The sequence below is a fragment of the Eptesicus fuscus genome, chromosome 3 (assembly GCF_027574615.1).
Source record: "Eptesicus fuscus isolate TK198812 chromosome 3, DD_ASM_mEF_20220401, whole genome shotgun sequence".
NCBI classification, from domain to species: Eukaryota; Metazoa; Chordata; class Mammalia; order Chiroptera; family Vespertilionidae; genus Eptesicus; species Eptesicus fuscus.
This window is the reverse complement of record NC_072475.1, coordinates 61,272,963-61,300,274: the sequence shown is the minus strand read 5'-3', so window position 1 is coordinate 61,300,274 and position 27,312 is coordinate 61,272,963. Positions and strand designations below refer to the sequence as shown.

The window sequence follows — 27,312 nt, the reverse complement described above, 5'->3', positions numbered from 1 at the left end:
GCCCGGGCAAGCCCCCACCGCCCCAGTGTCTGTGTCCATAGTTATGCTTATATGATGCATACAAGTCCTTTGGTTGCTCTCTAAACTCCCCCCACTCCTCTGCCATTTGTCTCTGGATCTATTCTTGTTCATCAAATTATGTTGATCACTAGAAGCCCGGTGCACGAAATTTGTGCATGGAGGGGGGTTGTTCCTCAGCCCAGCCTGTACCCTCTCCAATCTGGGACCCCTGGAGGGTTGTCCGACTGCCCGTTTAGGCCCGATCCCACCATCCAGGACTGCTGGCTCCCAACTGCTTGCCTGCCTGCCTTCCTGATTTCCCCTAACCGCTTCTGCCTGCCACCCTGATCACCCCCTAACCATTCCGCTACCAGCCTGGTTGATGCTTAACTGCTCCCCTCCCAACTTCCCTCCTCTGCCGGCCTGGTCACCCCTAACTGCCCTCTCCTGCAGGGTTGATCACCTCCAACTGCCCTCCCTTGCAAGCCTGGTCCCTCTCAACTGCCCTCCCTTGAAGGCCAGGTGCCTCCCAACTGCCCTCCCCTGATGGCCATCTTGTGGTGGCCATCTTGTGTCCACATGGGGGCAGGATCTTTGACCACATGGGGGCAGACATATTGTGTGTTGGAGTGATGGTCAATCTGCATAGTACTCTTTTACTAGATAGGATAGAGGCCTGATGCAGGAGTGGGGGCCAGCTGGTTTGCCCTGAAGTGTGTCCCAGATCAGGGTGGGGGTTCCCTTGGGGCATGGGGCGGCCTGAGCGAGGGGCCTGTGGTGGTTTGCAGGCCAGCCACGCCCCTTGGCAACCCAAGCAGAGGCCCTGGTATCTGGAATTTATTTTCCTTCTACAATTGAAACTTTGTAGCCTGGAGCGGAGCCAAGCCTGCTGCTCCCTCCGCCGCCGGCAGCCATTTCTGTGGCAGTTAATTCACCTTCTATAATTGAAACTTTGTAGCCTTAAGTGGAAGCTGGGCCCAGACAGGGTGTGCGGAAAGCTTTGCTTCCCCTGTTGCCTCTGGCAACCCTGGCCTGCTCTCTCAAGCTCCGTTCTGCCGCCATTTCTGTTTGAATTTGTTTACCTTCTATAATTGAAACTTTGTAGCTTGAGTGGAGACTTAGGCCTGCAACAGCTCACGGAAAGCTTGGCTTGCTCTGTTACCTGGGAAACCTTGCTCTCTGTGGCTGTAGCCATCTTGGTTGGGTTAATTTGCATACTTGCTCTGATTGGCTTTTGGGCATGGCTTGTGGGTGTGTCGATGGTATGGTCAATTTGCATATTACCTTTTTATTAGGTAGGATTATATCCCACATATGAGTGAGATCATGTGATATTTATCTTTCACCAATTGGCTTATTTCACTTAGCATAATGTTCTCCAGTTCCATCTATGCAGTTGCAAATGGTAAAAGTCCCTTCTTTTTTATAGCAGCATAGTATTCCATTATGTAGATGTGCCATGGTTTTTAATCCACTCATCTGCTGATGGGCACTTAGGTTGTTTCCAAATCTTAGCAATTGTAAATTGTGCTACTATGAACATAGGGGTGCATATATCCTTTCTGATTGGTGTTTCTGGTTTCTTGGGATATAGTCCCAGAAATGGGATCACTGGGCCAAATGGGAGTTCCATTTTTAACTTTTTGGGGAGGCTCCATACTGTCTTCCACAGTGAATGCACCAGGCTGCATTGCTGGTGGGAATGCAGCCTGGTGCATTCACTGTGGAAGACAGTATGGAGCCTCCCCAAAAAGTTCCTCGAGGAACTTTTTCTCTTGAGGGTTCCTTTTTCTCTGCTTCCTCGCCAGAACTTGTCATTTGTTGATTTGTTGATGACAGTTATTCTGAGAGGTGTGAGATAGTATCTCATTGTTGTTTTGATTTGTGACTTTAAGGATGTTTTCATATGTCTCTCAGCCTTCTGTATGTCCTCTTTGGAAAAGTGTCTATTTAGGTCCTTTGACCATTTTTTGATTGGATCATTTATCTTACTTTTGTTAAGTTGTATGAGTTCTCTGTAAATGTTGGAGATTAAACCTTTAACTGAAATATCATTGGCAAATAAGTTCTTTCATGCAGTGGGCTTTCTTATTGTTTTATTGATGGTTTCTTTTGCTGTGCAAAAGCTTTTTATTTTGATGTAGTCCCATTTGTTTATTTTCTCCTTTGTCTCCATTGTCCTAGGAGCTGAGTCTGTAAAGATATTGCTACAACATATGTCTGCTATTTTGCTGCCTATGGAGTCTTGTAGGAATTTTATGGTTTCCCAACTTACATTTAAGTCCTTTAGCCATTTTGAGGTGGAGTCTTTTGTGTGTGTATGGTATAAACTAGTGATCTAGTTTCATTTTTTTGCATGTATCTGTCCAGTTTTCCCAACACCATTTATTGAAGAGACTGTCTTGACTCTATTGCATGCTCTTGTCTCCTTTGTCAAATATTAATTGAGTATAATGGCTTGGGTTGATTTCTGAGTTCTCTGTTCTGTTACATTGGTCTATATATCTGTTCTTGTGCCAGTACCAGGCAGTTTTGAGAACTGTGGCTTGGTAATATAGCTTGATATCTGGTATTGTAATCCCTCAAATTTTGTTATTCTTTCTCAGGATTCCTGTGGCTATTCGGTGTCTTTTTTTTTTATTACAGATGAATTTTTGAAGAGTTTGTTCTAGATATTTGAAATATGCCATTGGTGTTTTAATGGGGATTGCATTGAATCTGTAGATTGCTTTGAATAGTATGGACATTTTAATGATATTGATTCTACCAATCCATGAACATGGTAGTTTCTTCCATTTGTTTATGTCTTCCTCTATCTCTTTTTTCAATGTCCTATAGTTTTCTGAGTACAGGTCTTTTACGTCCTTAGTTAACTTTATTCCTAGGTATCTTAATTTTTCTGGTGCAATGGTAAATGGGATTGGGTTTTTTTTAAATATATATATATTATTGATTTTTAACAGAGAGGAAGGGAGAAGGGATAGAGAGCTAGAAACATCGATGAGAGAGAAACATCGACCAGCTGCCTCCTGCACAACCCCCACCAGGGATGTGCCTGCAACCAATGTACATGCCCTTGACTGGAATCGAAACTGGGACCCCTCAGTCCGCAGACCGACACTCTATCCACTGAGCCAAACCGGTTTCGGCGGGATTGTTTTTTTTTTTCATTTCTCTTTCTGTGAATTCATTATTGGTGTATAGAAAAGCTATAGATTTCTGGGTGTTAATTTTGTATCCTGCTACATTGCTGAATTCATTTATTAGGTCTAGTAGTTTTTTGATGGAGTCTTTGGGGTTTTCTATGAGTAGCATCATGTCATCTGCAAATAAGGACAGTTTTACTCCTTCTTTTCCAATTTGGATGCCTTTTATTTCTTCTTCTTGTCTGATCGCTATAGCTAGCACTTCCAGTACTATATTGAACAGGAGTGGCGAAAGTGGGCATCCCTGTCTTATTCCAATTCTCAGGGGAAATGAGTTTAGTTTTTGCCCATTGAGTATGATGTTGGCTGTAGGTTTGTCATATAAGGCTTTTATTATGTTGAGGCATGATCTTTCTATTCCCACTTTGATGAGAGTTTTTATCAAGAAAGGCTGTTGGATTTTGTCAAATGCTTTTTCTGCATCGATTGATATGATTATGTGATTTTTTGTTTCTCAGTTTGTTTATGTGATGTATCACATTAATTGATTTGCAAATATTGTACCACCCTTGCATCCCCAGAATAAATTCCACTTGGTCATGGTGTATGATCTTTCTAAAGTAATGCTGAATCTGATTTGCCAGAATTTTGTTGAGAATTTTAGCATCAAGAATATTGGCCTGTAGTTCTCTTTTTTTGTGGTGTCTTTATCTGGTTTTGGGATTAGGGTAATGCTGGCTTCATAGAAAGAGCTTGGAAGTGTGCCTTCCTCTTGAATTTTTTGGAATAGTCTGTGGAGGATAGGTTTTACTTCTTCTTTGAGTGCTTGGTAGAACTCCCCTGTAAAGCCACCTGGACCAGGGCTTTGGTTTGCTGGAAGATTTTTGATCACTGCTTTAATTTCTTCAGTAGTTATCAGCCTATTCAGGTTTTTTTATTCTTCCTGATTAGTTTGGGGAGCTTGTATTTTTCTAAGAATATGTCCAATTTGTCTAGGTTGTCCATTTTGTTGGGATAGGGTTTTTCATAGTATTTTTTCATAATCCTTTGTATTTCTGTGGGATTGGTTGTTACTTCACTTCTTTCATTTCTGATTTTGTTTATTTGGGTCATCTCTTTTTGCTTCTTGGTGATCCTGGCTAGAGGTTCATAAATCTTGTTTAACCTTTCAAAGATCCAGCTGCTCTTGGTTTCATTGATATTTTGTATTGTGTGTATTTGTGTGTGTGTGTGTGTGTGTGTGTGTGTGTGTGTTTTGTCTCTCTGTCATTTATTTCTACTCTGATGTTTATTATTTCTTTCCTTCTGCTTACGCAGGGCTTTACTTTTTGCTCTCTTTCTAACTCTTTGAGTTGTAGGATTAGATAATTTATCACCATTTTTTCTTTTCTTTTTTTTAAAAATAGATTTTATTGATTTTTTACAGAGAGGAAGAGAGAGGGATAGAGAGTTAGAAACATCGATGAGAGAGAAACATTGATCAGCTGCCTCCTGCACACCCCCTACTGGGGATGTGCCCGCAACCAAGGTACATGCCCTTGACCGGAATCGAACCTGGGACCCCTGAGTCCGCAGGCCGATGCTCTATCCACCGAGCCAAACTGGTTTCAGCACCATTTTTTCTTGTTTTTTGAGGTAGGTCTGTAGAGCTATGAACTTCCTTCTCAAGACTGCTTTCACTGTGTCCCATAGATTTTGGATTGTTGTGTTTTCATTGTCATTTTTTGCAATGATGCTTTTTTATTTATTCTTTGATCTCTTTGGTAACCCAGTCATTGTTTAATAGCATGCTATTTAGCCTCCATATATTTGATTTTTTTCATTGTTTTTATTGTAGTTGATTTCTAATTTTATGCCATTGTGATCTGAGAAGAAGCTTGATATGATTTTTATCTTCTTGAATTTGAAGAGACTTTGCCTGTGTCACATCATGTGTTCTATCTTTGAGAATGACCCATGTGCACTTGAGAAGGTTGTATATTCTGTGGCTTTGGGGTGAAGTGTTCTGAAGATATCAATTAATTCAATCTGATCTAGTGAGTCATTTAGGATTGATGTTTCTTTGCTGATTTTTTTTTTGTTTAGAGGATTTATCCAGTGGTGTTAGTGGAGTATTAAAGTCCCCTAGTATGACTGTATTGCTGTCAATCTCTCCCTTTATATCCTCCAGAAGTTTTTTTTTTATGTATTATGGTGCTCCTGTATTGGGTGCATATATGTTTACCAGAGTTATATCTTCTTGTTGAATTGGTCCCTTTAGTATTATTAAGTGACCTTCTTTATCTCTTGTTATGGCTTTCACTTTGAGGTATACTTTTTCAGATATAAGTATTGCTACCACAGCTTTTTGTCATTTTCATTCTCCTGAAAAACTTTTTTCCATTCCTTCACTATCAGTCTGTGTGAGTCCTTTGTTCTGATGTGGGTCTCCTGTAGACAGCAGATATATGGGTCATGTTTTCTTATCCACTCAGCTACCCTATGTCTTTTGATTGGGGTGTTTAATCCATTTACATTTAAAGTTATTATTGATAGGTACTTATTTGTAGCCATTTTTATTCTTTATGCTTGTGTTCCTTCTTCCCTTTCTATTTCTTCTTTTTACAGCAGTCCCTTTAGCATTTCTTGCATTGCTGGTTTGGTGATAATAAACTCCCTTAGTCGTTTTTTGTCTGTGAAGCTCCTGATTTCACTCTCAATTTTGATTAATAGCCTTGCTGGGTACAGTATTCTTGGATTTCAGACGCTTCCTTTGCATGACTTTGTATATTTCATTCCATTCCCTTCTGGACTGATGTGTTTTTGTTGAGAAATCAGTTGATAGTCTGATGGGAGATTCTTTGTAGGTAACTTTCTCTCTCTGGCAGCCTTTAAGATTCTTACTTTGTCATTGGTGTCTGCCAATTTAATTATTATGTGTCTTGGGGTAAAGTGTTTTGAGTTCATCTTGTTTGGGACTCTGTGAGCTTCTTGGACTTGTGTGAGATTTTTCTTCTTCCCAATATCAGGGAAGTTTTCTGTCGTTATTTCTTCAAACAGGTTTTCTATTCCTCTCCTTCTGGTACCCCTTATTATGTGGATGTTGTTTCGTTTCATGTTGATCCAAAGTTCCCTTAGGCCAGTGATGGGCAACCTTTTGAGCTTGGTGTGTCAAACTTCACCAAAAAACTGAGCATAATTTGGGTAGTGTGTCACTTTGAGGAAAAAACATTATTTCGCAAATGTTTCATCTTCAGGAGCAGCAAATGTTTCATCCTCGGCATGCGGCTGCTTCAGCGGCCGCGTGTCATCAGAAATGGCTACGCGTGTCAGTGCTGACACGCGTGTCATAGGTTCGCCATCACTGCCTTAGGCTTTCCTCCTGTTTTTTAAGTTTTTTTTTTTTTTCCAGTTGCTGTTCTGCTTGGGTATTTTTTCCTACCTTGTCTTCTAGCTCACTGATGTGGTCCTCCATTTCTTCTATTCTACTGTTGATTCTTTCTATTGAGTTCTTTATTGCAGCGATGCCATTTTTCATTTCTTCTTGGTTCTTCTTCATTTCCTCTTGGTTCTTAAACATATTGTTGATTTGTCTTCCATCCTTTTCAGCATCCTTATTACCATTGCCCTGAATTCTTTCTCTGACATATTTCTTGCCTCCATTTCATTTACCTCCTTTTCTGGTGATTCCTCTTTTTCTTTCATATGGGGGCTCTTTCTTTGTCTCCCCATGTTTGCTCCTCTCAAGTTATCTGTTTATGTAGTTCTCTCTCTCCTGCGTTGACTCTCTCTAGGTAATCTCTGACCTTTCCATCCACAGATTGCCTCACCAGCTTTGTTTAAATTGCCAATTCTGGGTTGATGTTGTTCGATTCAGCTGTTTCTTCTATCTGCTCTGTGAGAAATTGCAGGGCCCGTCCCTGTATTCGGCACCACTTTGTCTCCCCCAGGACAATTTTTAGGTGCCTTGTGGCTGGGGAGGCTGCAGTCTCAGTGTTTGTGGGTTTGCAGCTGAAGCAGTTGGTCCCTGGGCAATGTGGTTGTAGGGTCCTGGGAGGTATCCAAAGTCTCCCCGATTGAAGGTAAGGCTTGGCTTCCAATCACAGCCACTCTCCCCTTTAAGATGGTGTGGTCTCTGCAGCATAGCTAGCTGCTCCAGGAGAGATTTCAGTAGTAGAGGCTGCCCAGCCAGGGGAACCTGGTCTGCCAGTCCCCAACAGTATTGTGGAATATAGCTGTCCCTCACTTACAAATACATATACCACACATCCATGCACTCTCCTTTCACTCTCACTCACACACTATCTTGTAGCCTGTCTTCGTGTCAACTGCCTTCTTGGATCTCCCTCCACTTCTTTTTTGTCTTTTGTCTCACCCACCCTATGTCTACACATTTTTTTAAAATATATTTTTATTGATTGCAGAGAGGAAGGGAGAGAGAGATAGAAACATCAATGATGAAAGAATCATTGATTGGCTACCTTCTGCATGCCCCACAATGGGGATTAAGCCTGCAACCTGGGCATGTGCCCTGACCGAAAATTGAACCATGACCTCCTGTTCATAGGTCAATGTTCAACCACTGAGCCATGCCAGCCAGGCCTGTTTATATGTTTTTAATGCATCTCCTTTTTCAATTATTACCTAAGCATTTAACTTAGCTTTCATAGAATCCATACAGACTCTTTCTTTTCCCACTTATATTTTATTAGTTTATTATTAATTCATTAAATTATTAAAATATAATAAGCCCTAGCTGGTTTGGCTCAGTGGATCGAGTGTCAGCCTTCAGACTGAGGGGTCCTGGGTTCAATTCTGGTTGTGGGCTCAATCCCAAGTTGGGGGCATACCGGAGGCAACCAATCAATAATTCTCATCATTGATGTTTCTATCTCTCTCTCTCCCTCTCCCTTCCTCTCTGAAATCAATAAAAATATATTTAAAAGTTTATTTAAAAATACAACTAATGAGTTTAGGAATAACACAACTGATCCTTGGTTTGCACACAAATTGTCTGGTGGGAGAAGTACTAGACAGGACACACTAGCTATAAACATCAAGCTTGCCACAGGCAGGATTCAATGTGTTTCACCAAAAGAATAGAGAATTTCAGTTAATTTGGAGGTGATTGAGTGTGAGTTGGCATCTGTTGTATTTGGCATAAAATTTTTGTAGTCTTTTTTAATAGTAAAGAGCTTAAATCACCCCTTATTTTTTTATGAAGTTTCAGCCCTACTCATGTAACCCATGTTTTCTTGGGTCACACTCCTACAAAAGAGTCACACTCTTACGAAAGGGTCACAATACATGTAACAAAATGGGGTTACTCTGGCTCAGCCTCACCTACTGAATTATTGGATGGTAAGCCCGATTTTATTTCTCTTGACTCTACACGGTCCCATAAGCTTACTAGGTACCTTACTCATAAATACAACCTTCCTGGCTCCTATGTGGAATACTCCTCTACTGCTCCCAGTGAAGTGGCAAGGCTCTCAGACTACTGAAGGTGTGGTCCTCTGTTGTCACTTTGTCCTTCACTTAGCATGTACCATCTTCTTCCCCTGGCACTAATCACCATGCTATGAGTCTTTCAATTCCCTGCATTATAGCTTTGATTTTAGCTCCTTCAACAGCCAATTTGAGAAAGGAGGGAAAAGCAAAGCACTTTCAATCCTGAGTCTTATTTTATCATGAAGCTGAGGAAGCTTGAGTTTCTGGTCCCCTCTTTTACACCATCTCTTTCCAGGGCATGTACCTATTTTTGTATTCTTTTCTTAAAGAACTCCTCTCCAAATATATGTGTCAGACCCTGCTTCAATCAATTTCTTTTATTTTAATTAACTTTTTAGCCACAAATATCTTAGTATCCTGATATCTTTGTATCTCACAGAGATTAGAGTAAAATGACTTTTAATTTTACTATCACCTGGCACAGGTCTTAGTAGAGAATGATGGAACTGAGGACAATCTGAGCAACCCTTTATGCTCCTCAGAATGTCCCTCTCTCTCCCCATTTGGGAAGACTCATTAGTCTCTTGCTGAGTTCGTCAGCCTTGACTTTATTCCCTCATCTCAGAGTAAGTATCTTCCCTTGAAACTACTTGATCTCTAAATCATATTGAACCTTTTGGTGGACTTCTCTCCCCTTCATCATACATCACCATTAGTGAGCATGACATATTTTCACAGATTTGGCTCACTCTTCTCAATCAACCCTTTTGTACTCTCTATAATGCCTTGAGTGAAAGGACCCATCAAGGCACTGATATAGACAAATATAGGGCTCTAGTTGGCAATAGTAGCAAGTTTTAGTGCTTGAACAGGTATCAGAGAAAACTAGAGTTAGACAGTAGTTAAAGAAGTAAACTCAGATTTTATTCGTAAACTATGGCAATAAGGAAAAAGAGACCCTAGTGTAGAATTGGGCTTGAAATACCAATACAAAAACAAGTGGAATTTTATAGTCAAGAGGCAGTTTGAGGGCAGGGAAGGAGGGTCAGTGGATGGGGAATTACTAAGAGGAAACATTGTGGGTAGGGAAAATTCTTGGTAAACTGATCTAATAGGATTCTCGGTCAGGGTGATCAGATATCACTTGGAGGATGGGGAATAGGAGTGAAGATGAGAAAATTGGCTCATATATTAAGGGTGAAGGATTCTCCTTACAGTGGCTTAGCAGTATTCTTGTTATAGCTGGGCTCTTAAGGATAAGGCCCAAGGTTGGAGCCCTAGTTGAAAAAGAATTCAAAGGACAATATCTAGAATTTGGTCAGGGAAAGATTCTTTGTCACAGAATTATTGTCTTGTTCTGAAGCTTCACTAATTTAGCAGAAAAAAAAAATCAGGAAAGAAAACATAATACCTATAAACAAGCATGAAATTCTTCAGTTGATGCAAGCCATTAAGGTCTGTAAGAAAGGAAAACATGTATGTATCTGATTCAAGTTGTGCAAAATTAAGATAACACTTCTAAAGGCATAGGGTTAGTGTGGGAACCATGCCACACTATCCCCGGATAGTCAAGGCCAATGGGAGCACAGAGGCCTTGTTGTCAATACACCAGAATGGCCAAGGCTGCTCTGAGCATGAAGAGCCTAATCGGGGTGCCCAAGGCCAAGATACCATAAACAGCTGCAAGGCCACAGAACACACGGTACGTTGTGCCCTTCTATAGCCAAAATTTGATTGCTATCACTGTTGGTAGCTATCTTTCTTTGTCTCTGGAGTAATATACAGGTTACTGACCAGGCAGAGGCTAGAGAGCTCAGAGAAGCAGAGACAGTAAGCATAGAGAATGTAGCTCCTATGTGTGCAGAAGAGGCTAAAGAGCTCAGACAAAGGCATATTTTAGGGAAAACAAGAGGGCCATGACCAGATTTGAGAGCTGGTACTGCTACAATGTAAGACTAAGAGCTCATGGAGAGCTCAGATATAGCTACCATGTTAACCAGCCAGTGTGCTGGGCAGGAGAGATAGGAGAAGCTGCTGAGCCAGAGAGCTTAGGTACCACTACAATGTGAGGCAGTGAGTCTAGGGGGCAGCGTGCGGCAGCTCAGATAACAGCTGTGGGTACAGAGATTAATGCTGTTTTGTGGGAAAGGTATACATGTTAACCAGCCAGTGTCCGGCTGCCTGCCTGTATGGACTTTGTTGTAAAGGACTGTTTTGTCTGACAGCTATGTGGCCACTGCTTTCTGCAATAAAGACTCGTTCTTATACACCCACAACCTCTCATGGCTTCTCCTTCTAAGACTTGGCGTCCAAGGAGGTCCAGCCCTAGGCAGAGAGGCTTGGACCCAACACCTGTAACTAGTGAGCAGAGGATAAAGGAGGAACTTGGACTAAGTTCCTAACAGTTTGTACAGTGGGCAGGGTTTGGGAAGGGACCTGCCCTGGCGTAGTCAGGAAGAATTTAGGAGAATGTATGGACTCAAAGCCACTCAGAGCAGCAGTGCTGAACAGTGCTCTTGCTGTCTCTGACAGCTGGTCAAGAACAAAGGCATATTTTAGGGAAAACAAGAGGGCCATGACCTGATGAGCAGCAACACACTGCTGGTAAGAAGAGAGACATTTCCACAGAGAAGCGGCTTCTAGACATGGCTAACTTTATTAGACTTCATATTTCATGAACCTTAAAGTTGTTCTAGAATCAGTTTAATGCATACGTAAGAAATGAGAAACTGTCAGGAAACGTTGGGCCTTGACAGGATAATCAATAACTCTTAGATCTGGAGGCAATGTTTTCAGCCACATCGAAACAACAGTTATTTTTGAATTGCTTAGGAACTGTGCCAGTGGCCAAAGATAAACTAATAATGTCAAATAGCACAGCACTGAGATCCGGAAACCTCAGCTGCTAAACATCATGAAATATTTGCAAGAAATCAGTGGCTGGTTTCATGGGAGGCAATTGGCTTGGTACCATGCAATAAAAAGGAGAGGGGCAGCTGGGTCATGGTGACCCTGTAAGGCAGTGGTTTTGACCTGGGGGCAATTCTGTCTCCAGAGGACCATTTGGCGAAATCTGGAGACATTTTTGAAAGTCACAACTAGAGGAAAGTTGCTAATTACATGTAATAAGTAGTGACCAGGGATACTGCTAAACATCCTACAAGGCAACTCCCACAACAAAGAAGTATTTGGCCCAAAATGTCAATAGTGCTAAAGTTGAGATAATCCTGTATAATGTTCCTCAGGAGGGCAATGCAACCCTGTCTGCCTAATCTCAAGTCATGAGAACAACTAATGATCTACTGTAATCAAAGCCACCAATTGAGAGATAAAAGATAAAGATAGACAATTTCAAATATACTATGAATACGAAGGAAGGAAGCAAGTGGATGATCAAAAAATATTTTATATTTCTAGATTTCCATTGGTTGGCATAGTTTTTCATTCTAAGGCAGTCATCCTTAATGTTCCCTGTTGTTTTCTTCACTTCCTTCTCTCTCCCCCTCCCTCTCCTCTCTCACCACTAGCCTGTAAGACCACATAAAATCTACCTGAGATATTATTCAGAATGCTTTGCAGTATGGAAACCTCAATGGATATCTGAGGGTATTCAGAGGTAGTTGTGGCCATTCTAATCATAGATAGGAGATAGCCTGTCTGATACAGGAATTACCGATCAAGTTTTAAGGACTTATAATCACCTCAAACATAGTTATATTTAAGTAAAATGATGGCAGTGTTATAGGATGTACCCTTAAATTTGTATCTCCCTCTTATTTTACCTGTTCTTTAATATTTTTTTTATTTTTCCCTTGTAATCATAAAATATATCTTGTCTACAAATCATATGACCCATGTGTTCAAAACATGTTATTCTACAGGTTAAGCCATGGCAAATAATAAGCATAGACATGCTATTTTCAAGTTGCTATTGTGAATATCAGCTGCTCTCAAAGTCTCTCCCAATGATTGCAGCGCATCTCCTCGAGTATCACACATGTGCTCATGTTCACTCTTGCCAACCTCCTGGTGCTACACTGAGCCATGAGCACATCCTGCTGAGGCAGCTCCCCTGTGACAAAGCTGCCATCGCGATGGCATTGACTCAGGCCTCCGTGTGGCAGTGCTGAGTGGGGACTCCTGCTTGAATGCCTTTCCCCACCTCTGTGTATTTTCCATTATACATTCCAGTTTCTCCTCAGATGGAGTATGTTCATTTATTACCTGTGCCCCACTCCACACTAACAGTCTCCAAGTCTCTGAGGATATGGTCAAGACTCTGCATCACCTCATGCTTCCCAGATGATCCTTATGTACATTCAAGTTTGAGAACACATGCTGTCAATGCCTCATATAATTTTTAATGAGGTCATGTCACCATCTTTATTTGTAGGACTCTTCTTCAGACATTGATCTAATGTGATGCCACATTAATAAGACACAGAGCTTAAGCATGTTACCTGAAGTTACATAGCTAGTAACTGATAATAGAATGATTAGAATCACTTTTAGACCGAAGTCTGAGCTGGAGGATCAATTTGAGTAAAATGATACTAAGCTCCATTCAGATCTACTTCTTTCTAATAACAGGGCATTGTAACTGGACAAGACTCTTGTGTCTCTATTACTCTTGACTTCTGACTCCTAAGAGCTCTTATAAGCTCTATATGCATGCCCCATTTTTTGAGTATCCCAGAGGTGCTCCTGGTTTAGGTTCAAACTGGGATACTCCTATCTTGTTCCATCAATCTGCACACCTACCCACATCCATTCTCACCACATAGCACCTCCAACATATAGTTATTGGAACCCAGAACAGGTCACATAATCTCACCCATTCAGCTTGAAATGCACAATATGCTTCTTTGAGGTAGGTCTTGCCTCTTAATATCTTGCCAGATTATTATGTGTTCAGAGATCATCCAAGTGTTTCATTACAAAAGCAAGTGGATGCAATAAAGTAATTAAGAGGATGGTATCTAAAGGCAGATTGTTTGGGCTCAGATCCCATTCCTCCCACTTTCCAGCTCTGGGACTTTGGGTCCTAGACTTCTCTTTCTAAATTTCCTCAGTATTACATTTGGAATAATAATAGTACCTACCTCATAGAGTTCATGTGAAATTAAGTGTTTTTGTTTTCATATAACACACGTGGAACTGTGTCTATTTAATTGAAAGTACCACATAAGCCTCAGCTATTATAATTAACTTTTTAAGCTGTAAATTTCACCAGGAAAAAAACAACAACTTTTACATTTTTTCTGTAATTCAAAGAAAGAAATACAGTACACAAATATATGTGCATACTTGTATAACAAATAAAAGATTTGCAAAGCAAGTTACCATTTTTATATGCATTACTCATATCTATTGTACTTCATTTTTAAAAAGAAGGCCAAAATTCATCAAATTAATTCCATAATTCAGTAGCAGGCCCCAAGACACTGTTTTAAATATATTATACCAGACTATACATAAACTTCATGGAGAAACTCACTACAGTCACTACACCTGTTTTATTTAACATTGCATCCTTAACTCTCTGGAACAGGACATGGCACATAGTAGGTGCTCATTTGTATGTGTGGGTAAATAAGTGCACTTTCTACTAGCATTTAACATAGAAATAAGTAGAACCTATTTGTCTTCTAATGTTGATGTGTGAAGTTGTGAAAGGCAGAGAATCCTTTCTACTCATATATGACCCATGTGTTTAAGACATGTTATTCTATATGATGAGATTCTCAGGAAAAGCCCTAGAAAACATTAGAACATAAAGTTTTTCTAGAGACTTATCCCAACTGAATTGGGCCTCAGTATTAACATGGTAGCCAACTATCTTGCCTGAATCATTACTTTGTGATTTTCTTAGAGGGATGGGAAATTCTTGTTATAATTTTCTTATTATCCATAATTGCACCTTTTCTTTCTATATAAATCACCATATTTGGTATTATAGACCTTCCTTATTATGTATAATTGCACACTTCCCCTCAGATAACTAAGATGATGAGAATTCCCATTTGTATAAATTTTTGACATATTTTTAAAATATACTACTCAGTCAATGTAGTTTGGTTTAATCTTTGAGTTTCATTGGGAGCTATAACTAGCAGGTAAACTTGGAAAGTTAGGGCTAATGAAAGAAATGCTATCTTTTACTTTTTACTACTTGCCTCCCCAAACACACGCAGACTATTCTGTAGTGATATCTGTGTCTAAAAGTAATGATACCAGAAAGGCAATAATGTATAATAAAAAATAAAACAAAAATAAATAAATTAAAACTAAACTTTGCATATTGTAATCTGGCAGATCAAGTTTCAAATCCTCCCTACCACTTTCTAGTTATATTTCTTATCTGTAGTTTCCTCATCTGAAAGATAGGGCTAATAGTGTCTACATCACAGGGTAGTTGTAAAGGTCCAATACATCAATTCATGTAGAGGAACTACTTGGGGCCTTAGAAAACAACAATTATTCACTATAAAAGTTAGTTTCTTCTCCCCTGTCATGGTACAGTGCCTGGCCTATGGGCCTTGACCTGGCCTACAGACCAGTTTACTCTCAAGTTCTTGTTGGAGAGGCTGAACTTCATTTCTAGAAATGATGCAGTTTTTGACATTCAATTCAATTCAGTAAACATATATTAAGCATCTTCTGTGTACAGGTTCTGTGGAAAGTTGTAGAAAACAGGAAAAAATAAAGTAAATTAAAATTTGTTTCTGCTTTGAAGAAGCTTCAAATTTATTGGGGAGTGGGTAATTAATTAAGTAACACAACACATACAAATAGTATACACTGAGTGGCCAGATTATTATGATCTTTGAACACATAATAATCTGGCCACTCAGTATATACATATTAGAGGCCCAGTGCATGAATTCATGCATGGGTGGGGTCTGGCTAGCCTGGCCAGGGGGAGGGGACATGGGCGGTTGGCCAGCCTGCCTGCTGGTCAAACTCCTGGTAGAGGGGACAATTTGCATATTAGTCTTTTATTATATAGGATATACACTGAGTGGCCAGATTATTATGTGTTCAGAGATCATAATAATCTGGCCACTCAGTGTAGCTACAAGGGAGAAGCAATTAAATCTGACTAGTTGGGGAGCAACCCACAAAGGTTAGCAAGGAGATGGTACTGGAACTAAGGTTAAAGAATGAGAATATTTTTTAGGTTTAGATAGTAGCAAGAGATGCCCAGTCCAAAGCAATAACATGAGCAAAACCTAGTACAACAGCTAGGTGGTGATACTCCAGGCAAGAAAGGTTGAGAGCCTGGACAAGACAATGGCAATGGCAATGAGAATGGGAGAGGGGGGTGTGGTGAATAGTTTCAGAACTTAAACAAATAATTACAAAATAGGACACAATGAAGATAACAGTAATATACTTTGCAATGAAGTCTGCAGGGTGCTTCAGGTTGTTACATAAACCTGTTTGTTTATGAAAACTTTTCTTTCCAAATAACTCCTTCCATTTTCTAACTAGTTGACTTGATTGACTAAATGTGATTCATAGACTAGATGCCCCCGCCCCAAGTTTTAAGAATAGAATTGATTACTGCTTCATGTTTCATATTCTCCTTTGCTTTTAAAAAAGCTTTCTTTATGTGTTTCCAATCACATTGACCTTTTTATCCCAACATTCTATTATAATCTTGTTTTTATTTAGCAACCAACTTGTTCCTATCTTGAAATACTACCACTTAGCATATTTCTCTGGAGGACCTTAAATCTGATTCAATTGCTTCCCAGATGTACTAGTTTTCATTCTCCCCCTTTAAGCTCATTTTGATTTGAGTCCATATTTGTAACCTTTTCAAGTTCCAGATAAGTAGTTTCTAAGTCATTACCCATGTTTATAGCATTGCCTAATATAGCATCATTTCAAGAAATATTAAAGTGCTTCTTACTCTTACAGATATTAATTAAAAAATTGAGAAAAAGAAGAATTGGAAGCAATATCTGGACCCATAGCATCCATGATGCCTTCTGTCCCCTTTGCAATGTATTAAATTGTTCGGTCTATTGTTTTGTGGATGACTTTTACTATTTATGACCTTTTGTTACCAAATCTCTGTTACTAAACTACTTTCCAATAAAAATGAAATAGAATGTGGTTTATATTCATTTAAAAATCAGTTTTCTAATTTTTTCTTTATTTCCATCTATTTGAAATTTTCATTAGAAAAACAGTCCTTTGCCTGACTGGTGTGGCTCAGTGGTTGAGCATTGACCTGTGAACCAGGAGATCACGATTTGATTCCCTGTTGGAGTACATGCCCAGGTTGCGGGTTTGATCCCAGTGTGGGACATGTAGGAGGGACCCAATCAATGATTCTCTCTCATCATTGATGTTTCTATCTCTCCCTCCCGCTCCCATCCTCTCTGAAATCAATAAAAAATAAAGAAAAGAAAAGAAAGAAAAAGAAAAACAGTCCTTTGAAATCTTTTTCTGTCTTGGATGTCCTTTTCTGATCCACTTAGATGTTTCAAACAGACATGCGCAGGGAGTGTCTCGAGGAGACCAGCTTACTGACCAGGGAACTCACAGACCTGATTGCATTTGATGAATACAGCCTAGCACTGTGTCCATCCTTCTTATTGTGTTTATTGTGTCCTCATCGTGTCCATTATTTATTGTGTTTCTATTGTGTCCATCTGTAACTGTGTTACCCTTTGGATATTCGCATTCTTTTTCCTGATTTATAATCAATTTTATTAAAAACATAGTTTATAGACAGAGACTTTATAATTCTATTTATTGAGGAGTTCAGATATATACTAATAAGAAAATATAATAGACATATAAAAAGATAATTTATAAAAGAAAGATTACAGCCAGTTGACAACGGAAAAGAATCAATGGTTTTAAAAATATGAAATACTATTTCTCAGCTAATAAAGGTAAATATTTTTTACTGACAATACTTATTACTGGGAGGATCCATAGATGCTGGTATACTCACACATTAGATTTGACAATAGAAATAAAAACAACTGTTTTATAAAAATCTTTGGACTCTACATGAAAATTTATGAGAAAATCATAGCTTTTGTCAGTAATCTTACTTCTGGGACTCTCACCTAAGAATATAATATGGAAAGAATATGTAAGGAACATATTAATGATGGCTTTATATCAATGAAATTGCTAAAACTGCCCTGAATGTCCAAAAATAAGGGAATGAATATTTAAATTATAAAACATCCACTGAAAGAACTTATAAAAGTTATCAAAATTGATGTCAACAAAGACTACAAACATTGGAAATCTTAAGTTAAAATATAGGTTAAGGACACAGAATGGCAGGTTTAGTGCTACCATAAAGATATAAAAAGAAAATTCTGCTTATAAAATGATATTTTGAAATAAATAATAAATAATAGTGAAGTAATTTTGCAGGTTTGAGGATGGGGGTTTCCTTTGCTGTTTTTTTCCTTTTACTTTCTAGTTTTGCTTAATCATGTTTGTTTTTTGTGGTAAAAAATATTTAAGTTGGTGAATATTTATTGGGCATTTACTATGTACTGGACACTTTCTTACTTAGGCCTTTGAAATTTAGAGGCAAAGAAGACAGATATGACCCCTGCCCCCACAGAGAACAGGATCATCCAACTTTGGATACTCAGTGTCATTCTTGACTCAACAACTTTCTCTTTCATCATATCTTATAGCTAACACATCAGGAAATGCTATTTGGTGTTAATTTTAAAATAATGAAATCCAGCCATTTTTCACTATCCTCACTGTAACATCCTAGTCCAAGTTAACCATCATCTTCTGCCTGGGATACTAGTATAGCCTTGTGATAGACAAAATAATGCCTCCCTCCTCAACAAGGAACCCTAATCCCCAGAACCTGTGTCTATGTGCATATGTGGCAAAAGAAACCTTGCAGATGTGATGAAGTTAGGATTTTGAGATGGAGGTGTTATCTGGGATTGTCCAGATGGGCCCAATGTGATAAAAAAGGGCACGTATAAGGGAGGCAGGAGGACCAGAGTCTTCTTTACAATGAAGAAAGCAGAGTCAGAGTGATGCAATTTTTGGAAGGAAGTCACAAGTCAAGGAGTGTGGGCAGCCTCTAGAAACTGTACAATACAAGAACACAGACTCTCCCCTAGAGCCTCCAGAAGAAACACAGTCCTACCAAGACCCTAACTCCAGCCCAGAGAGACCCGGTTCAGATTTCTGACCTCTAGGACAGTAAGTTAAGAAATGTGTTCCATTTAAAGCCACCATTTTTGTGGTAATTTATTACAGCGTCAATAGGAAACTAATACTAACTCCTAATAGACTTTCTTGCTCTTATCCATGCTCCTCTACAGTCTGTTCTCAATCTAACAGTCACAGTAACCTTGCTAAAACCCGTCATGTTACTCTACTGCTTTCCATTTCATTCAGAAGTAAAACCACAGTCCTCACAATGACCTAAGATGTCTCACTTAATGTATTTTCTATTCTCTTTGACCTCATATCTTAAAAGTCTCATTTCCCTGAGAAATAGAAATGAAAAGTTCTATTCCAGTCATATTGGCCTCCTTGGTGTTCATCAAGATCCGCGGGGATACTCCTGCCACAAAATGCTTGCACAGTAGCTTCCTCTACCTGTAATATCTTGTCTTCAAACACTTACTCACATGGCTATTTCTTCTGTTTTCCTCAGCCCTTTGTTCAAATGTCATCCCATCAATGAAAGCTACCCCAGCCACCCTATTTAAGGAGGCAATCTGAACTCCCACCCCCAGTGCTCCACTCTTGCTCTATTTTTCTTTTTTCTTTTTTTTTTTTACAGCACATACATCTCCTTTTGACTTACTACATGACTTAATTGTTTATATTCTTTGCTATTTATTTGCTATTGCATTTCCTCCCTACACATACAGCAACACACACACACACACACACACACACACACACACAGGAACATAGCTCCACAAGAACAGGGAGGATTTGGTCTGTTTCATTTTCTGATATATTTTAAGTGGCTGGGATAGTATCCAGCACATGATAGGAGCTTAGTTAATATTTTCTAGATAAATAAATGTTTAAAATTAGTGCTTTGGATACACATTTAGTTTTCTCAAGTGAAAAATTTTAAGCGACAGAGCAAAACATTTATTAAAGAATTTATTCAGATCAGTAAGAAAAACACTAAGTATAATAGGGAAATAGCAAATTTACTATTTATAAGAGAAGACATGCAACTAATTTACACACACTTGGGCAATAATTTAAACTCTTAAAGTGTCAATAGAGTACTTGTTTTCCTTATCAATGTCCACATACAATAAAAGGACATTTTAAAGGCTGTGATGATTTTGAGTTTCTGATAAATGATTCAGGTTTTATATGGAACTATTGAACCTTGCTCATGCTCTGTGGAGCCCTTTTGTGTAAGCTTTTGGCTAGACAGTTATTGTATTGTTCTTTCTACTTTTCAGGTTTTATGGCTTTCTGTAAGAGTTCCAGCTACTTGTTTGATGGACTGGGATGGACTTTCACCCAGATTTTTACTGTCCAACTTTAGATGTGATTTGTGGCCCCATTCAAACATGTGCATGCTACCTCTGGAAAAGTAAGCTCAGTTGTGTTTTTCTCTTAGCTTTATATTTTGTTTTTTTCTTGTTCTTTGTCATCTCTGAAGTGTCATCATCAGTATCATTGGGAAGATAATTAATGCCACATAACATAACGATATCAATAGCTGCCAGAATTCCATGCACTGAAGTGAACCCTCCAGAGCTTATGACAGCCCCAAAGTTTGAGTGGTCACTCCACACATGATTTAGTAATAAGCCCGATGCCATGGGTGAAGAACCACTCCCCTCCATTTCAGAAGATAAAATAATATGGGCCCTTGGGCATGTGAAGATATATTCCACTTTAATCATCTGATTAGAATGCTAGTGTTTCTATTTTTTCCACTTTGACCACTTTGTTATTAACTCCAATTACAACAAAGACTGCTTTGTTCAGAGAAATATATAAACCTGGACACCTAGCCTCTCTACTCTGGATCAAGTAATCTAGGACTGTTGACTCTTCCTATTCACTCCCATCATAAGGCCAGAGTCATCACAACCTTCTCTTAGGCACAGGGATGAGAATGTCTGATTGCTTATTAGACAAACATTTATTGAATGCAACTAAGTACTTCACGCCTGATGATGCCAAGAAGAATAAGAAACAGTCCCTATGTTTAAGAGTGTAGACACCAGTAGATGAGATGAAAAAGCCACCAGTAATTTATAGGTAAGCATTAAAAATAGACTGATAGAGACAGAGCATGGGAACAAGGCATAAAATGTAGGATAAACCTTGGCAATGAGGGATAAAAGGAAAGGAGACAAAAAAGGGAAGGAATTTGTGGAACCATACATATTCAGGGAACTATAATTTGGTATGGCTAAAGTGTAGGGAAAAGAAAAAAAAAATGTGGAAGAGGATGGGGCCAGATACATGGGCAGACACCACAATATGGAGGCATGTATGCCACACTAAGTATTTGTGTGTTGTTGTTTTTTAATCAGGAAGGTACTAACTTTTTTTCTTTAGTTCTTGTACATCACTGAGTTCACCCCCCTTGTTTATATTATATTAGACATGTGGAGATTGGTATATAAACAGAGATTGATTGTTTCAATCTAGAGATTTTATGTCCAAATAGAATTTAATATTGTCCTTTCCAACCTTGAAGTGTTTATTCTATTTATTCAATCATTCTCCAAAAATAGCTGTTTTGCTAATACATATTTGCTAATTGCACTAGTTGTAGATAAATAATGCTTTGACTTGATGATGTGCAAATGTTCAAATTTTCTTCGTGCTCTTTGGCATTATTTAGGTCAATAGTTGCTTTATTATATCTCAATGTCTAGATTTATAAACTTTAGTTTTCTTCTTGAAGATAGATTTAAAAATGAGTTCATCCTAAGAAAGTATTTTAATCGACATTAAAATTTATGTCCTACTTCATTTATTAGCATATATTTTTAATGGGGGCTTTCCTTTCCTCTAACTAAACTCCATTTCTATGAGAAATGGGAGAGGTTTTCTATCATATATCTTCTTATTATTGCTTTATTTTTGGCCTAGCAATCACTTATCCAAATTCTTTATTGACCATTGAATCTGGTATAACAATGCACTGAGCTAAGGTTAGCCCCTTTTGACTCCAATCTTATCTCTGCAAATAACTAGCTATTTGATCCTGAGCAATTTTCCTTTCTCCTCATTTGCAAAATAAGAGGGTTAGACAGGATCATCTGAAAATGCCCTTCAGGCTGAGAGATTTTATTTTCGTGACTAAGCATTAATAAATGTAATATACCTTATTTTGGTTCATTCCTCTGCTTATCTCACCTGTACATTTCGTCACATAATTCTGTGTACTTTGCTTGTGAACTCTCCTGTCTATAGACTGGTGCTGCCTGAGTCTTCTATTTACTTAGGTGATCATCAGAAGTACTGCTGAAGGGCTCAGGTTGTAGGACTTGCTCAGTGACTGTCGTGACAAAGGCCTCATAGAAGTTACTATTTGTATCCCTTGTTATATGTTTTAGATTTTACTTTTTTTATTTCAAAATAAGCAGCCTGGTTTCCTTGTTTTTATAATGCCTATAAGAGAATATTCAGTTTCTAAGTCATACATTCCTGTTGCTTCTATACCATCAGCTCTCAAATATCCAGGAAAAGTTGGCCCACCTTGACTCAGGGTTAAACTAACTTGGCCTACTGCTATGATCCAAATGGTGTGGCTTTTAGAGATTGAAACCTGTGGTACTGTTGGGCTAAGTCATATGGAAGTGCAGAAACAAAACATATTGTTCAGTCCAACTATCAACACTGTGGACTTTAGATGACATCCTCATTAGATGATCTTCATCTTTGCTCCCTACAATCTGATTCCCTCTTCTCTATGTTGCTAATTTTGACCTATCTATTTTAGGAACTACTGAGGCAGCAGCTTCTCCTTGTTATTGCTTGGGATAGTTTCACTATTCTGGACTCAAAGTTTATTGTCTTTATACCAAAGCTTGTTCTGTACTTCCTCATTCTGAAACCCCCTTCCTCACTGTTGCTCTGAATCTCTGCTGGGAAGCCTGCCCTCCTTTGGTGGGACCTGGATATACTAGTATTTCCAAGAATTGCTTTGCCTTAAAGCCAGTTGCTTTCAAAGGACCTGATGGTCTGGGGTACAACCCACTCAGAAGACAGCCCAGTGAGGGTAGTCTCAGGGGACTCGTAAGAGAGAGCAGCATCCTGAAAGTAAAACATTTCTATTACAAGAAAAAGAATCATCCCCAAATTGTAAAGTGAGTGAATTTTGGCTTCAAGACAAATTTATCTGCATCTGGACATAAAGATCTTTCTTCATGGTCCCACTGAAGTGAGACCAAGCAAATATCTTGGTCCATTTAAAAAATGAATAGTCCCATGAATCTGTGCATGAGGCATCCAGTAATGTTCCTTAATGCACAGATTAGATCTTCTGGAACAAAATTAGGAACACATGGCTTGATAATGTAAATATCCTCCTGAGTTTCAATCAGAAGACTGGGAAGGCAAGAAGTAAGCTAGCTCATAAACATCCATCTGGTTGGGAGCTGGAATTAGACACTCATTTACTTAAGGTCTTCATTTATAGGGCCAGAAGGTAAATGAGAGAACTGTGGCTAATGCAGATTACTGAGGTTAAGCAAGAGAAGAGTGTTCAAAATGTGTCATTACAACCAGGTACCAAAAAAAAAAAAAAATTGCCTCCCAAGTTATAGAAATGTCCATATATTATTTTGGCAAATAGAAAGTAGTGTGGATAAAATAAAAGACAACAAGTAGACACCTGACATTAATTTTAATGTGCTCATTTGACATATTGACCTGGATGGGCAGAGTCCATTTACAGCCCTGCCACAGACTAGAACAGATTTTGTATTTTTTAATTTTTATTTTATATTTACAGGTTAGGAAGTATGGCCCCAATGAACATCATAGTAGTAATGGGTTTTGGAAGTATTTTAGTTAGTATACCCAAAACCATGAAATGATCTAATTCTTCCCTGTTGATCAGCATACCCTCCAATGCCACCACCATGAGTTTAATAAGGGAGAAATCAGTGTTATTTTCTTACTAGCTGCACCAGTTCCCAATGACTTGAACCCAATTCAGAGTACTGTTCAAAACTGAGCTAGAGCATGAGGGCTTAAAAGGGAACATCTGGCCCATGGGCCATATAAGGCCCTCAAAATCATTTGGACTGGCCCAGCCAAGGCATTAGGGGTGAGTTAATTAAATGTTTGACCAAATATAGCAGGCTAATTTTTAAGTTGATAATTTTATATTGCCCACAAATGATGTTATAAATATCCAAATGGCCCTTGATAGACAAACGATTCCCCACCCCTGGCTTAAATGATCAATACCATCTCAATCCTAAACTAGATTTTTTTCTTAACTATATCAGTTTTTTATTTATTGCATGAAGAAAGACAGTCAGAGAGAAGGGGTAGACTATATAGTACCAGGCAACAGAACAGACTACAGCTCTTCATACCTACCTGGCCACATGCGTGTACTAGTACTAGTATACATGTAGTTCACACTATGCTGAGTAGCCTAGAACCACTTTTGGAACTGAAGGACCTATACTCCCAAACTGCTGAGACTGCTACCAACTGGCATCCCTTAGCTACCAGCCCTTTCCAGGAATTTCCCTGGGCTGATGAGAGCTGGTTGGTGAATGACCATGACTCTCCATTGCCTCCAATATCTGGTTCTTGTGGGAATACAAAGTTCCACCCCTCGTCCCAATTTAGGACAACTCTGAAGGGCTCTCTTGGCCTCAGAGTTCCTTGTGGGCTTCACGGAGGCTTTTGTAGTAACTATGTCATGACTCAATGTTTCTCTCTGTCCAGGCTAAATTCCTTTCTTTCCCTACAAGTGTTAAGCCCTAAGGGCACTTTTTAATAAAATTTGTGCATTCAAAATGACATTTCAGTGTCTACTTCCCAGAAAACCCACCCTGAAACAAGGACAAAAGAAATGAAAAAGTCAAAAATAAAAATAAAAATAAAATGATTACCTGCTCAGGCTTCCCTGAGAGGCCAAGCTTTAAGCATAGTAACTTACCTCTCCACACTAACTAGTGGGCTACATCACCACATATAAACACTAGGAATGTCTTAGATGCTCATGATATACCATATCCCATGAGTCCACCTGCTTTCAGGTCAACCTTGATGAGGCCCAGACATACAGCCAATATCCCACATCAGGGGAGTTTAATGCCCCAGCAGCACCCTGCCCCCGGAGAAGATATGCCGGTAGGTAGATGATCTAGCCTTTCCAGCCTCCAATGGGACAATTCTGAGGCAAGTTCTATACTCTTCCAGTGCTAGAACAGCAATGCAACAGCACTGAACCCTTGTTTTCACATATTAGTTTACAAAGGTTGGCATAACAAAAATCCATAGATTGGTTGCCTTAAACAATAGAAATTTTCTTTCTTACAGACTGAAGGCTCAGGTGTCAGCAGGCTTGGTTTCTTCTGAGGCCTCTCTCCTTGGCTTGTAGATAGCCACCTTCTCTCTAAGTCCTCACATGGTCTTTGCTCTGTGTACACAGAGGTCTGTGTCCTAATATCTTCTTCTTATAAGGTCATTTGTCATTTTAGATTAAGGTCCACCTAGATGACCTTATTTTATCTTAATTCTTTAAAAATTCTAATTTCAAATACAGTCACACTCTGAGGTACTGGGATTTAGGATTTCAACATATGTATTTGGGGGTGGGAGACACAATTCAGCCCGTAACACCCCAGTAATTAAATGTATGCTGTATCAGTATTTCCCCTTTGCCTGTCTCACCTTTCCCCTCCCACATTTCTGCTTCTATAGATCATCTCCCAAATAAACTAAGAAACCTCATCTTTAAGTCATTTTTCAGAGGAACCCAGCCAACTATCTTAAACTCTGACCCACCAAATTAGCAGGTCCTTGAGGAAGTTAGCAGAAGGTTGACATAGACAGGTCTTGCTTGGGATACATATAAACTTCCTCTTTTGACAGTATATCATCAATTCTGCCTATTCCTTCAAGTAAAATTTCCTAAGCACTTTAAACTAAAGATAAAAAATAGAGAGAACCAGGTATTCTAAATTCACACATACAAATCCACCAGTCTGCCTCAACCCTGTTAGCAAAATTAAGTTGGTGCAGAAGATAAAGTCATTTAAGTACCTTAGCAAGAGAAGAGAGCATGTGTTTTGCAGGACTTGGTTGTGATACTCCCATGTGAGGCAGAGCAAAGTGGCTGCAAAAATACAAAGCAGAGAGCCATTCAGGCAATTTATGTGAATTTTCCCAAAAGAGAAAGGTAGGATTCATCACCCGTTGGATACAGCATGTTTTTCATTGAATTCTTCTATTTGAATTTTGAAATGACAGATGTATTCAGGCAAAAAGCCATGGATTTTTTTTCATCACATTTTTTGTCCTACCAGGAATTTACATTTTTTTAATTTGAATTCTATAAGCTCTTAGCCTAAAGGTGTCCACCTTACCTCTAAAAAGCTTACCTAAGCTGATTTTTTAAAAATAATCTATTGATCACTATAATGACCTGTGGGTGCATATCAATTAATGAAGATTAAAGCAAGTAAACCAAAAGCTAAATAACCACAATAGTTACCTTTCATAGCAAATGAACCTAATATGCTCCATGTTTACAAAGAACTTAAAGAAGAAGAGCTATCATTTAATAAGCTTCTCCTCTGTGTCAGTCTCTTTAAATAATTATCACATTCAATATCTCCAAAACCCTGAAACATGGATATTATTATTTATTCTTCATGATTTTAATATGAGGGGAAAGATTTAGAAAATATCACTCATCAAATAAATAACACAAATGGGATTTGAACCCAAACCTGATTCTAAATCTTTTTACTTCCAGTGGCTCTCAATCAGGAATGATTGTTCAAATTAATTGGAAAGTTATGGATGCAAAAAAAAAAAAAAAAAAAACAGATCACTTCGTTGTGAGTCAGAGACCTAAATGTAAAAGCAAATATAATCAAGCTTCTAAAATAAAATACAGAAGATTATAACCTGACCATTTGATAGGCATATTTCATAAGCAAGATTCAAAATGTATGGGCCAATAAAGAAAGGAATAAAAATTGAACTTATTAAAAATTAAGATCTGTGCATCAAAGGCACTGTGAAAAAGGTAAGCTATAAATTATAAAAAGATATCTCCAACACATACATAAAAAAAGAGTTGGAAGTTGGATCCAGACAATAAACATTTGGAAAGGTGTTCATATTTAATCATTAGAGAAAAGCATCTACTTGAATAATTAAAATAGAAAAATCTGACAAATACTAAGGGTTGGTGATACTACAGAAAAATGGGGACTCTTTTGTACTTTTGGTGAAATTGCTACATGCAAGCATTACCTTGTAAGCCTCTTTTTCAGTATCTTTGAAAGTTAAACATGAATACAGCCTAATGATGCAGCGCCCTACAGATGCAGAACTTACTATTCCACCTGTGGATATATACCCAACAGACATAAGTGCTATGTCCATCAAAAAAACATACACAGGAATGCTCAGAGCCACTTTATTCATAACTAGAGGCCCAGTGCACAAAATTCGTGCATGGGAGGTCCCCTCAGCCCAGCCTGCACCCTCTCCAATCCAGGACCCCTTGGGGATGTCC

General features: G+C 38.7%; 1 long non-coding RNA gene across 1 annotated transcript in view; it reads right to left on the bottom strand.

Moving 5' to 3' along the window:
* Positions 1–25,900, bottom strand: part of LOC129147932 (uncharacterized) — a 48,706-nt gene extending 22,806 nt beyond the window's left edge. The window contains exon 1 of the long non-coding RNA XR_008555157.1: positions 25,827–25,900. This is a non-coding gene — a long non-coding RNA (uncharacterized LOC129147932). The remainder of the gene's footprint in view (positions 1–25,826) is intronic.
* Positions 25,901–27,312: the final 1,412 nt, after the last annotated feature.